The sequence below is a fragment of the Aethalodelphis obliquidens genome, unplaced genomic scaffold (genome assembly GCF_003676395.1).
Source record: "Aethalodelphis obliquidens isolate GAN/ISIS:26980383/991018 unplaced genomic scaffold, ASM367639v1 scaffold1, whole genome shotgun sequence".
NCBI classification, from domain to species: domain Eukaryota; kingdom Metazoa; phylum Chordata; class Mammalia; order Artiodactyla; family Delphinidae; genus Aethalodelphis; species Aethalodelphis obliquidens.
This window is the reverse complement of record NW_020837945.1, coordinates 25,824,687-25,838,581: the sequence shown is the minus strand read 5'-3', so window position 1 is coordinate 25,838,581 and position 13,895 is coordinate 25,824,687.

Sequence of the window (13,895 nt, the reverse complement as noted above, 5' to 3'; positions counted from 1 at the left end):
TTGCAATAGCCTTCCAGCTAGGCTTTAGTCTCACTCTGACTTTTGCATCCTACATACTGATTCCACATGAATCTTTCTAATAAATAGTACCAAAACCTTTAAGGATGTTATATTGCCTCTGAAATAAATTACATTGACATCCTGTGTAGTCCAACACCAACCTATTTTATAAAATTTACCTCCTGTTTCTTCTTGTAATGAAATCTCTAATTTATTTGTGCAGAAGAAAACACTGAATACTTATTATGTTCCGGACACTGGGAAATGGGCGAAAGATTTCACTCGGACTGAAAGATTCTTAATGCTAAGAACCGTGACCAACAAGAAACTAAGGAAACAGTGGGAGTGCTTATTACTTTGATAGGTTTCATTCCTCTATGCATTTTTCTAATTCAGCCAGGCTGAATTACTAATGTGATTAAAAAATTTTGGTAATGTGGCTACATTATAAAAAGTAAAAACAAACGTGAAATTAATGTTAATAATACATTTTATTTAACTCAGTGTGTGTAAAATACTATGATTTCAACTAATCAACATACAATTATTAATAAGATAGTTTACATTCTTTTTTTATTCTAAGTTTTCAAAATCTGTTGTATAGCGTACACTGTCAGCACCTCTTAATTTGGACTACCCACGTTTTAAGTCCTCAATAGCCATGTGTCACTAGTGGTTACCATATTGGATAGTTGTATCTAGAACATTATTTTGCCAAGAGTAAGTCCTTGATAAGGACTGGAAAACTGACTCATCAGTAGAGTGAATGGCATTTAAGAAGAGATGCAGGGAACGGAACCATCATGTACCAACCACATATTATGTACTTGCACTGTTAAAAGCCCTTTAGTTTGTTTGTTTTTTTTCCCTCAAAGCGGAGTCTGAGATAAGCATTTGGGAGAAGGTAATCTATTAGAGAGATGACTCCAGGAAGCTAATTAAGGGTACATTATTGAGCCAGTTTTGCTATGGGCAACTGGTGCTCAGTTCCACAGCGGACCCTCCAAACAACTGTATAGAATGGGCTTCAGAATTGTCCCTTCAAAAACGGAAGACTGAGGCATTTATCCACTGACTCCCGTTCCTCATTGGTTGAGGGTTGCCCCTCTGGTTGTTAACTGCTCCATGTTTCTGGAATGTTCTCAGAAGGATGAAAAATTTTACATCTTCAGAACAAGTCCTGAGGAAGAAAAGTTGAGAAATAAGACAGACACTTGGGGTAGAGTTTGCCATCAGCATGGGAATTATCTACCACCAGTTGGAATCAGTGATGGACCAGGCACATGGCAAAGCCTCTGCTATCCATACATTATATAAGACTTGTGAAATAGACATTATTATTTTCAGTTGAAAAATGGGGAAACCAAGCATCAGACAAATTCTCATTCCTGTTCAAGATGACATAGCTTTGAAGTGATAAAGTGTGTTTCTATACACATATGACTCATGACAAGGTCCACAAAGGACATATTTTGGGAGATTTTTCTTTTTTTAGGGAAAAAATCCAGAGTTTTTTTTTCTTTTATTACATCTAATTTATTATTCCAGAAATTTAGACAAATCTACAAAGTAGGTGTTGATTGAAGTCTCTTTAACCAGTGTTTGTTTTTTCAAATTAATTTATTTATCTTGGCTGCACCAGGTCTTAGCTGCGGCATGTCGGATCTTCGTTGCAGCGTGTGGGATCTTTAGTTGCAGCATGCGGGATCTAGTTCCCTGACCAGGGGTCGAACCTGGGCCGCCTGCATTGGGAGCCCAGGTCCCACTGGACCACCAGGGAAGTTCCTAACCAGGTTTTTTGAAAGGGAAGTGCAATAAGCTTTATAGCAGAGTCTCGTAAGAATATGATATACTATTAAAAATGCACATTTGCTGTTGTGCTTGATATGTTCTCTGACCTTCAGAAAGAAATTTCCAATAAATTTTGTAAGCTCACTTATTTCCGTTATTCACTGCTGAATTTCTAGTGCAGAGCTTATTTTCAAGTCGATTATTAGTACAACAGATCCTCCCTAAATGGAAGAGACTGAACACATCACACACTGGACAGCTCCCATTATCTGAAATAGCCATAAGCCGCTGTAATGTTAGAGATTTGGTTTAAAGGATTGTCCTCTTGGAAGACTGGCTGTGGTTATTTGTGAGGCAGAACAAATTATAAAACTATTATGGCTTCAGAGATGTATGTTTCTAATGACTGCTCTTCACCAGTCCATAAAATGTCTGCTTTAAAAAAAAACGGGTGAAATATTAGAGCCTTAAAAGATTAGATCATTGGAATATTATTAAAAATGTCTTTATGGAACCTGGATGCAAGGCCACTGGGGTATATAACTTACCAGGAATACTGACAGGAAGTCATCTGCATAAAGAAAGAAAGGCAAGTTTAAAAATGAAAAAGAAAAGGCTTACTAACAAAACAGTAATAAAACTAACCTAGAAAAACGGTTGAAAGAATACTGTTACCTGTGTTTTCCTCTGCAAAGGGCTATGGAATTGGGGTTACTCAGGGGTGAGAGAGGGAAGACAAAGAAGTCTTTTCTTTGTCTCTATAGGCTTCTGTATTTACTTGAATTTTATATACGCAAACATGTGTCGTGTATAATTTGTGCAACTAAAAATAACTAAATATACATAAAAATATCTAAAAATAACCTTAGACTAGAAAGCCACAAATAGACTTACATTTCAGTTTTATTCTGCTATTTTCACCTCCAATATAGCATTCAAATCTAATAGCTGCAGGAAAATATTGATGAAGGGAGGGAATCTTCAGAATATTTGATGTTATCAACAGTTCCATTTTGTAGTTAGGGATGCATTCCAGGTTCTCAATGTTTTCTTCAAAAATTAAATTTTACTGTTAAATATGATTTTATGCCTGTCAGACTCATTCTATGCAGTGGAGGACATGGTGCCTTGTGCTAATAAGCACTCAATAGAAGCTTTTTGGATGTTACAATGATGAAAAACCTACCTGAAACAGAAGGAATATTTGACAGAAAAAGGGGAAACTAAGTGTTTAATACTTAATATCTCCTTTTGATCTCTTCTTTAGAAGTATTTATCTTAAAGTATTTGTTCTTCTTATTAAAGTCATATGTGCTTTCTTAGAGATATATTTGGGGTCCTGCTTGGCCTGTTTCATTGGAGTTACCTCTGTTCCTGACATTTGGAAGAAAGGACTTGGGTGCCCATCATATTTTGAACAGCTGACTTCCCATTCCTGGTTCCAGCTGATTGAACCAAACACGGAGCCCTAATTCAAGCTGAGCCTATCAGCTTGCCTATTGTGTATCTGAGGAAGACAAACAGTCAGGTGATGGTGGTCTCTGGAACTAAGGGCTGAGACAAAAGCAGCCACATTGGGATCCTGTGCATTGATCCACAAGCAGAGGAAATCAGAGGAATGATTCAGATTCCCAGAGAAAGCATAAGAGAGTAAGAGGTGATGTGCTCAGTGAGAGCAGGGACAAAAAGAATTGTTGTCTTGTTTTATTGCTTTCAGATTTAAATTTCTTGTGAGACCTGGCCCTGCTTTCTGTCTTTGGTTATATGGGATGGTCCCGAATACTAGCTTGTTTAAGATAGATTGAGTGAGCTTTGATTTTTGCAAAAACATTTAGAGAATATGTAAGAAATTCAAATTGCCTGTAAAATCATACCCAATGTAAACATTTCCTTTCAGTCTGTTTTGTTCCTATAGAAGTGCTATAATCATACTCTCTATAAAATCTCCTGTTTTTCTTTTTTACAAACTTGTGAGCATTTTCCTATTTTGTTAATCCCAATGCTGGTTGAAGCCAACTCTCATTTATTAGGACCTACCATCATACAACTGAACAGGTCTGGAGAAAAGCATCACCTTGCTGACTGGTCTCACTCTTAACTCATTAGTATTAATCACAAATGGTCACTTAATAACTGTCTAGCAACAATACTGCACTTCTCTCGTTCTCCACTTGCCATTACCCAAAGACTCTTTTCTTTTCTTCTCTCTCCTCAGTGTTTCCTTCTCCATCCTCACTCTTTGCTGAGATCTTGTTTCCTATTTTACTGGGATGATAAAAGCCACCAGAACAGTTATAGTATGCCCCTACCACCATGTCCACCCACCCGAATGCTCTGTGACCATATATTCTGTCTTTCATTACTACAGGTGAACTTGCCACACTCTTGGCTAAGGCCAGTCCCTTCCACTGGCTCACCAATTTCCATCCCCGTCACATGTTTAAAGACTGCACATCAGCAGTTGGCTTTTCTGTTCTGTAAAATCATGTTCTCTCTGCTGCCTGCTCATTTTCACGAGCTTATAAAATGCTACTATTTCTCCTATCTTAGGGGGAAAAAAATTTCTAGACTCTATTTCACTTTATTTACTGGGTCATTTTTCTGCTTCTGTGAAAAGCACATCTTCTTAATGGTTCTATCTACTTGTTATCTGCGGTTTGCTCATCTCCTATTTTCTAATCAGGCATTCATTCTCATGACTCCTACAAAACAGCTCTCATAAAATCGCCATTGACTTTTGCATAGCTAAAACCAGTGCTTGCTCTTAGTTTTCATCTTACTTGAGCTGTTGTCAGTATTTGACAGATGATCACTCTTCCCTTAAATATTTTCTTCACTTAACTTTTAGGATACTGTACTCTTGGTTCTGTTCTTACTTTACTGGCTCCTCCTTTTCAGGATCATTTGCTCCATGCCCTGTGCTCTGATCCCTCTGTATATTCCCAGTCTCTAACATTGGTGTGCCCCAGACTCAGCCTCAGATCTCTACGTTTTCTACACTCACTGTCTAGGTGATCTCACTTAATACAAAGGTTTTAAATACTATCTATATACTAAGGGCTTTCAGATTTACTTTTCAAGCCCAGACCTTTCTCCTCATCTCCAAATTCACATACCCAACCCAACTCAAAACTTCCTCTTGGATGTCTAATAAGCATCATCAATCCCCAAATGTCTGATGGCCTCAGGACTCGAACCTTGGAACTCTTCTTTATTTTTTTCTTTCCTTTCCTTCTTTCTTTCTTTATTTTTTGGATAGTATTATTGAGATATAATTCACATAGCATACAATTCAACCATTTGAAGTGTACAATTCAAAGTGTACAACCAGTGTACAAAATGGTTTTTAGTATATTTAGAGTTGTGCAATGTTTACCATAATCAATTTTAGAACATTGTCATCACTGTCAAAAGAAACCCCTTGCCCCTTAGTTTCTACCCCCTACTTAGCTTTCCTTCCCGCCATTCCCAGCCCTAGGCAACCACTGCCTCTATAGATTTGCTTATTCTGGACATTTCATAAAAATGGAATCATACAATATGTGGTCCTTTGTGACTGGCTTCTTTCTCTTAGCATAATGTTTTCAAGGTTCATACACGTTGTGCTATGTATTTCATTCCTTTTGATTTCCAAATTACATTCCATTGTATGCGTATACCACACTTTAACCATTCATCAGTTGATAGCTGGGTTGTGTCCACTTTTTGACTATTATGAATACTCTTGCTGTGATCATTGATACACAGCTGAGCCTTGAACAACACAGGTTTGAACTGCACATGTTCACTTAAATGTGGATTTTTTTCAATAAATGGGTACTACAGTAATACATAATCCATGTTTGGTTGAATCGGAGGATGTAGAACCATGGATACGAAGGACTGATTATAAAGTTATACTCTAACGGTCAACTGCAGAAGGGTCTGTGCCCTTAAGCCTCATGTTGTTCAATATTTTGTATGGACATGTTTTCATTTCTCTTGGGTATGTACCTAACAGTGGATTTGCTAGATTATAGGATAACTCTAGGTTTAACCTTTGAGGAATTGCCAGACTGCTTTCCAAAGCAGCTTGGAAGAATTCCCACAAAAAAATTGTAAAACTTTGTTAATTTATATCAGAATTTTATGTGTGTGTGTGTGTGTGTGTGTGTGTGTGTGTGTGTGTGTGTATTCTGAGGGAGTAAGGCCAAAGGGGAACTGATGATTTTAGATCATGCTGATTTTAGCATGATGGGGACAATCATTGAGATTCTGGATTCAATGTGCCTCTTCAAGCTGGGAGTAATTCTACTTGTTTGCTTGCTCGGTTGACTTGTAAGAAACAAAGCCTCGCACTGTGTTTGAATCAGAAACAACCAGTGGCATTATTATTCTACAAACTAGCGGATGTTGGGAAAGAAGAACAAACTGAACTGATTTCTTCTCACTCAAAATTTTTATAATATATGTAGATTGGAAGACTGTAGGGGGAAAAAAGGGAGGGGGTGAGTTTCTTACATGTAAATAAATATAAGTGAATAAGACCAGACATGTTCATTTAACAATGCTGTTTGTTTTTGATTCATTCGAATACCCTCAAACAAAATTTAAAATTTGTTAGGACTTTGAAGGGTAAGATTCATTCACTTGTTCGTTCACTAAGATATTTATTGAATACCCAGTATGTTCACACAGTTTTCTCGGCACTGGAGACACAGCAATAAACTAGGCAGATGAAAATTCCCTCATGTAATTGGTAGTCTAGTAGAAGAAAACGGAGGATAAACAAATAAATTGAAAAATATAGTATGTTAGAAGGTGATCTGTGTAAGGAGAAAAATAAATCAGGGTAAATTATGATTACCAGGGTGGGGAAGGGTTTAACTTTGAAAAAGTGTTGCAGGGAATGTGTCACTGAGAATGTATTGTTTGAGCCATGGCCTGAAGGAGGTGTTGAAGTAGCTTGTGCATTTCCAGGGCAAGAATATTCTAGGTAGAAAGAACAAGAAGGGCACAGGTCATGAACAGGACTGGCTTGATGGAGGAAGAGAGTAACTGGAGTGGAGTGAGCCAAGGTAATAATAGTAGGAAACCAGAAGCATAAAGTTGAGCCAGTTTGGATTATTTCTTTACCAATAAGATGAAGAACAGAAGATTATACAGTAAGTACTGAAGGATAAGAAACAAACATGGATGTTAAACATGGCCTGAAGTCCTCCATCAGCAAGTGGAAATGATATATCCAAGACTGGATCCCATCCGGGTGTAAAGGAAGAAGTAAGTTGCATGAGTAGTTTCATTAACTCTCACCTTGCCCCCTCCTGCTCTATTGCACTCCACTCTCATGGGAGAATTACTTCAGATCGTTGACTAAAGAGGAAAGCATTTGAGTTTGGTTAAAAGTGGGTCTCTACACATTTGTACCAACAAGGAGTAGATTGCTGCAACTTCATTACCTCCCTTAGGAATGGCCCTGCAGGACAGTGGACATAGAAAATTCTCCCAGTGGACATCAATTCAAACAATTTATCTTTTTGTTCACTTTGTTAGTAGAAAGCCTGAGGTAAGTATCTATACTGATTGATGAGCAGTGGCTAATGATCTAATCAGATTGTCAGGGACCTAAAAGAAACAGAATTGTAAGACTGACCATAAAGAGTTTGTGAGGAGACATATATGACTGAACCTCTTTCAGTGAGGTTCCAAAGTGTGACTAAATGTATCCTATGTGAATGACCACTAAAAGGATAGGCTTTTAATGAGCGTGTGTACAAGATGACTCACTCCATTTGTGCTGCCCTGCCTCTTTCTCAAGCCTCCTTAATATTGGTAAAGGTGGATATGGTGACAGGAATTAAAACATGGACTCCTCAAAAATCTGACTTGGCTGTACTTTCCAGCAACAGCTATCAACCTTGAGCTTGTAGTGTAGTACCATACCCTGGGGAGGGCAGCTAGATGCCTTCCATCATGGAAGGGCATGTGACACTTTAAATTTTAATTTGCCTTTCCTCCCAGTTAGTTTTTTCTTTTAGTATCACTATTCATGGACTATTTTATGAACTATTATGGTATTCTAGCCAACTGCCCTCTGACCAAAGAAGTTTATTTTACAGTGAAAGAAGTGGGGCAAATGGTAGTTAAGTGGTCTAAGGTACATCAGGGCCCAGAAACATCTGTGGTCTAACTGGAGTCTTGAATACAGTATAGCTGAGATACAACACCTTGTGAAGAGAGGACCATCTTGTAATATCTTTTTTAGCCAATGATTAATATACAGTATTATTTCTCCCATAGATTGAATATATGGGTTTGGAGAAAATAGAATGGAAGTGAGAGTGGAACTTCTCCTAATTGTACTTAATAATCTACTTGAAAATGTTTTACCTCCCATCCCCATTCTCTGGATTTAGTTTGAATATTTTAGTATTTAACAGTGGGCTGTTTCCACTTGGGATATAGCAATCATTCCATTAAACCTGAAGCTTAGACTGCTTCTTGGCCATTTAAGTTTACTCATGCTGCTGGGTAAATGGGCAAAAAGGAAGTAATTGATTAATCCTATCAAAGGTTTCACTACACAGTGTGTCCAGAGAGCAGCATAGATAGAATGAAAGTAATCTTCACGGATAGAATGAAAGTAGAATTTCCTTCTAGTACTGCTGTGTCCACTAGTACAGTTTAATAAAAGACTGAATGAAGCAAACGCTTTATAAGCAGAAGTATCAATGGCTCAGATACATCAGGACTGAAATTTCAAGCCATCTACTAGGTGAAGAGCCATGAGTGTCTGGAGTACTGGTTGAAGGTGCTCCATGAATGAGTCATGGAGAAGGGAGTTCATGAGTGCTGTCCTTTCTTAAAGGAAAGCCATGGAGTTTATCAAGGCCTCCCTTTCTTTGTGGGCCCTAAACTTCAACTTTTGTTTCCCAGCCCCACAAGACTCTAGGAAGCTCTGCTCATCTTCTGATTCTCCACTGAGAATTAGCAAATGCCGTAAGAGGAAAAGTCACTCTTACTGTCAGGTTCACCTCCCTGCACTTCCCTCCTCTCTTGGATTTGAGCCCCATGAGTCCTTATATCCTTAGTAGCTTTATGACATATTCACACAGATTTTTTAAAATTCTATTTTTCTAGCTTACTTGCTAGGGTGCTAATCTGTGATTAGCAGACTCATAGAACCATATTCCTTTCCTTTTAGCACTAATCTCAATTTTCAATTGTAAACTCATTTCTGTGATAATTTGCATAATACCTGTATTCCCCACAACATGGAATTAGGTACCATACCTGTTTTTGCTCAGTGTAGTATGTGTGACTTAGCACAGTGCTAAGCACATAGCAGACACTTAATACTAGTAAGTCAATGAATGAACCTTGGACAACCTGCTTGTACCTATTAAGTGTCAAACAGCAGAGTCAAGATATGCCATTTACAGTCTGAAAATATCTGATCTCAAATCCTATTATTTATACTTAAAAACAAAACAAAACAAGGCTGGGTCAAGGCTTTGTCTTACATGGACTTTAAATGGCTCAGAAGGGAATGAGTATGTGCAGAAATCATTGCACACAGTGAATGACTATCCCCTGGGAGGGAGGAGCTCTAAAGAGTGACATAGAAACAGCTGGTGGTACAGACTCTAAGCAGTTCAGAGCCACTCAGAAAGTGGGCACTGATGATTGTCGAAAAGTCAGCCTTAAATGCCTGGAGGAGAGACCACACGCTGCCAGTGTCTAGGTAGCAACTGAATAGAGTTTAAACTGAGTCAATATGGTGTGAAAATGGCCTGTGGTTGCCCTGGGGGTGAACAAGATCAATAGATGAAGTCCTTAGAAACACAAAGTATGATACCTGTTAAGTTGGAGACCCAGAATCCAATGTATGTTTGAAACCTGTGTGTGTATTTATGTATGTTGTTTTCACTGTTTTATACTTGATAAATGGAGCAACTAAGTGAAAGAAAAATAATTTATATTTGCTATCTGCATAAATATTTATGTCTGTGCATACACATAGATACGTGTAAATACATAATGGTTTATTAACGCTTTCTTGGTTATAAATCCTTGAAAGAACTCTAAGTACTCTGTCCTTATTTCTTAATTAGGCAATATGAAGCCCCCATAATAGTTACTAGCTGTGAATAAGAGTACTATAAAAGTTACTCATGTAATTACCTCAGAAACTCCAACTTTACTGAAGTGACAAGTCACAGAGTTAAATAACAGTTGGGAAAACAAAGTAGCTCACTATCTATAAAAAGTCACCCAGCCTGCCAGTTTCTGGATGAAGTTGAATAGGGTAGTACATTTAGAAATAGAAGTGTGTTCATCCTAGATAATCCCAATTAAGCATTTTTTTATGATTAATTTTCAGTTGCATCATTTAAGAAGAAACTTTATTCAGAACTATTGCATTCAGCTTCTGGTAACAAAGACACAGGCTAAACAAAGTATGGGTCATTGTCTCTTATGTAGCAGAAGTCTAAAAGAATGCTGTCCTAGGCTTGTATGAAAGCTCCATGGTCGTTAGGGTACAGAGTCCCATCTTTACAGCATGGATTTGCCTCTTCAAGGTCTCATGATGTCTCCTGGAACTCTAGACATTGTGAATATGTTTCAGGCAAAAGGAGGGGAGGAATAAATGACAAAAGCATCTTTTTCCCAGTTGAGTCAGCGCCTTTTAAAGCAGTTTCCAGAAAGCCAGCAATGAGTTTTTACACTGCATTGGTCTTCTGTCATGGCAAGGGAGGTTGGGAAATGTCAGCATTGAGCTGGGCACATTGTCACCAGGAATGAAATTGGAATTCAACAGAATACAAGAAAGAAAGGATAAAATAGATAAAGGGTTCTGTTGCAGAGATTCAAAGTCAACATAAAAATTCCAGTGCTATAGCTATTTTTAGATACCTAACATGTGCTGGGCTGTCCACTACATCCTGGGGCACAAAAACAAATATTATATTGGGCCAGTTCTCAAGGATTTGATTGTTTAGTGGAGGAGACAGACTATAAATAGCTACTCTCAAGTTATGTGGTAATAATGAGAGGTTTGCTGGAGGTATGTGGGAGAGCAGAGTGAACTCAGTCCAAGCCAGAGGTATGGGCTTCTTGGAAGAGATGTTCCCAGAATCTAATCTTGAAGGATAAGTAAGAGCTGAGTGACATTTCAGGCTTGGGTAAAGATGAAGGCAACATCATTGTTTAATAGGAATTGAAAGCAGTTGGTGATTATTCGAAGGTAAAATGGAAGGTAGACGTGAAAAAGTAGAGTCAAGTTACAGAGGGCCTAGTCTGTTAACTGAATAACAAGGCTATGGAAAGCCTTGAAAGGGGTTTAAGCATGGAAACTCCACAGTCAAATTGAATTTTAGGTACATCATTCTGGCTGCTATGTGGGGAAGGCTTCAAAGGTGGGCAACATTGAGATAAAGAGTTATTAGGAGGCTATTTCAGTAGTCAAGGTAAGAAAGAATGGAAACCTGATTAGGCAGTAGTAGTAGGGATGGGAAGAAGGATTATAGAATCCTGTGGGAGGAATAATTAGTTAGTGAATGAAAAGATGTAGGTAGACAGAAAGGAGTTTAGAATGACTACAGAAAGGAGTTTAGAATGACTACAAGATTTATGCTTTAGGAAACTTGGTAGACAATGGCACCATTAATTGAAATTGTAAATGTAAGAGAAGGAGGAACAGGTTGGGGTGGGAGTGGGGGAGTGGGAAAAAAGATGAGCTCTGTTGGAACATGTTGAGTTTGAAGTGTCTGTGTAACATCTAGTTGGAAATACTTAGTAGGCAATTAGATATAAAAATATGAAGCATGTGGGCTTCCCTGGTGGCGCAGTGGTTGAGAGTCCTCCTGCCGTTGCAGGGGACATGGGTTTGTGCCCTGGTCCGGGAAGATCCCACATGCCATGGAGCGGCTGGGCCCGTGAGCCATGGCCGCTGAGCCTGCGCGTCTGGAGCCTGTGCTCCGCAACGGGAGAGGCCACAACAGTGAGAGGCCCGCATACTGCCAAAAAACCCCCCAAAAAACCAAAAAACAAAACAAAAAACAAAACAAAAAAACCCAAAAATATGAAGCATGTGATCAGCGTGGAAGAAATATATATTTTATTTATTTATTTATTTATTTAATTTATTTTTGGCTGCGTTGGGTCTTCGTTGCTGCGCACAGGCTTTCTCTAGTTGTGGCGAGCGGGGGATACTCTTCGTTGCGGTGCGCAGGCTTCTCATTGAGGTGGCTTCTCTTGCTGCGGAGCAAGAGCTCTACGCACGCAGGCTTCAGTAGTTGTGGCATGCGGGCTCAGTAGTTGTGGCTTGCGGGCTCTAGAGCGCAGGTTCAGTAGTTGTGTGTGGCGCACGGGCTTAGTTGCTCCGTGGCATGTGGGATCTTCCCGGACCAGGGCTCGAACCCGTGTCCCCTGCATTGGCAGGCGGATTCTTAACCACTGCGCCACCAGAGAAGTCCAGAAATATATATTTTAAGTCATAGCATATAGGTAGTTAAGTCCATGTGAATAGATGGGTTTGCCTTTGGATAGAGGGTAGGCAGAGAGAAACACCAAGTTAAGGTAGAGACTCTGCTGACACCAACATTTGAGGGAGAAACACCTGCTAAAGGCAAGGAAGAAATGTTAGACTGAGTGGTTATTGAGCCAAACAAAATAAAACAGGATTACTAAGGGCTTCGCATGGACTGGGTACTGTACTCTGGCTAATAATCCTGCCATGAACATGACAGACATAGTCTCTTTCTTCATAGAGCTTAGAGTGTAGGGGATTTGTATGTTAAATAGAATTGACATTATTGTTATGAATGATATATCAATAAATGAAAAGAATATATCCTTGGAGTTTGAAAGATAGTGACTACAGCTAGTTTGGAAAAGCCTTCCCTGAGGAAGTCATATTTTAGCTAAGACCTAATCAAGAGATAACTAAGTGAGGGGAGGTGGTTAGAAATCGAGACAAAAGTACGACAGAGGGTACAGCAGTCGAGCAAGAGCAAAGGCCCCGGATCTGGGGAGAACGTGATGCATTGGAGTTGAGATGTCAACATCTAGAACACAAGAGGGGAGAGAAGTACGTGACACACATGGCAAAGTAGGGAGGAGCTAGGTCATGCAGGACTAAATAGTTCATATTTATGCCATATTCCAAGAGAAATGGGGATCATATGCAATGACCAATTTAAAATTCTTTTGTCTGCCTAGCTTCCTTTTTTCCTCTTTTTTTAACTGCCCCTTTTCTAGTCTATGAGATTTTACTAGAATTTTCAGTTACCTGGGTGGACAAAACAAATGGAAAGCAGTCACATGAAAAGTTGCCTAAGTCCTCAGGGAGATGCAAATTTTAACACAATAAGATACCACCATACACTCATGATAATAGCTATAATTAAAAAGACCACTAATTCTAAGTGTAGGTGGTATGGAGCAGTTGGAATTCTCAGATGTTACTAATGAGAATTAAATTTGTACAACTTTCAAAAAATGGGCAATAGCAATTATATAGCTAAACACATAAGCCTATGAATTAGTAATACTGTTGCTAGGTGTATAGCAACAGAAATGCATACATTATGTGCACCAAAAGGCATGTATATGAATGTTCTTAGCAGCTTGTTCACAATAACCTTATAAACTGGACACAACCAAAACGTTCATCAACAGTAGAGTGGACAAATAAATTGTGATGTAGTCATGCAAGGGAAACCTACAAGGCAATGACAATGAATAAGCTACTGCCATGTGCAACACTGTAGAATGAATCCCAGGTACATAATTTTGAGGGAAGGAAGCCAAACACAAACACAGTGTGTGATTCCATTAATATAAAGTTCAAAAACTGGAAAAGTTAATGGATAGTGGTGGAAGTCCAGGTGGTAGTTCCTTTTGAGGGTATAGGTGGGATACTGGTTGTGTTTTACTTCCTCATCAGTGGCTGTCTCAAGCGCATATGTTTTCTTGGTGAAAATTCATCAAGCTGTACATTCATGATTTGTCTGCTCTTCTGTATGTGAGTTATACAATAATTAAAAGTTTCCTTAAAAATCGGAACTTGTAAAAACAGAGTAGAATGGTGGTTACAAGGCGTTGGGACCTGGGGGAATTGG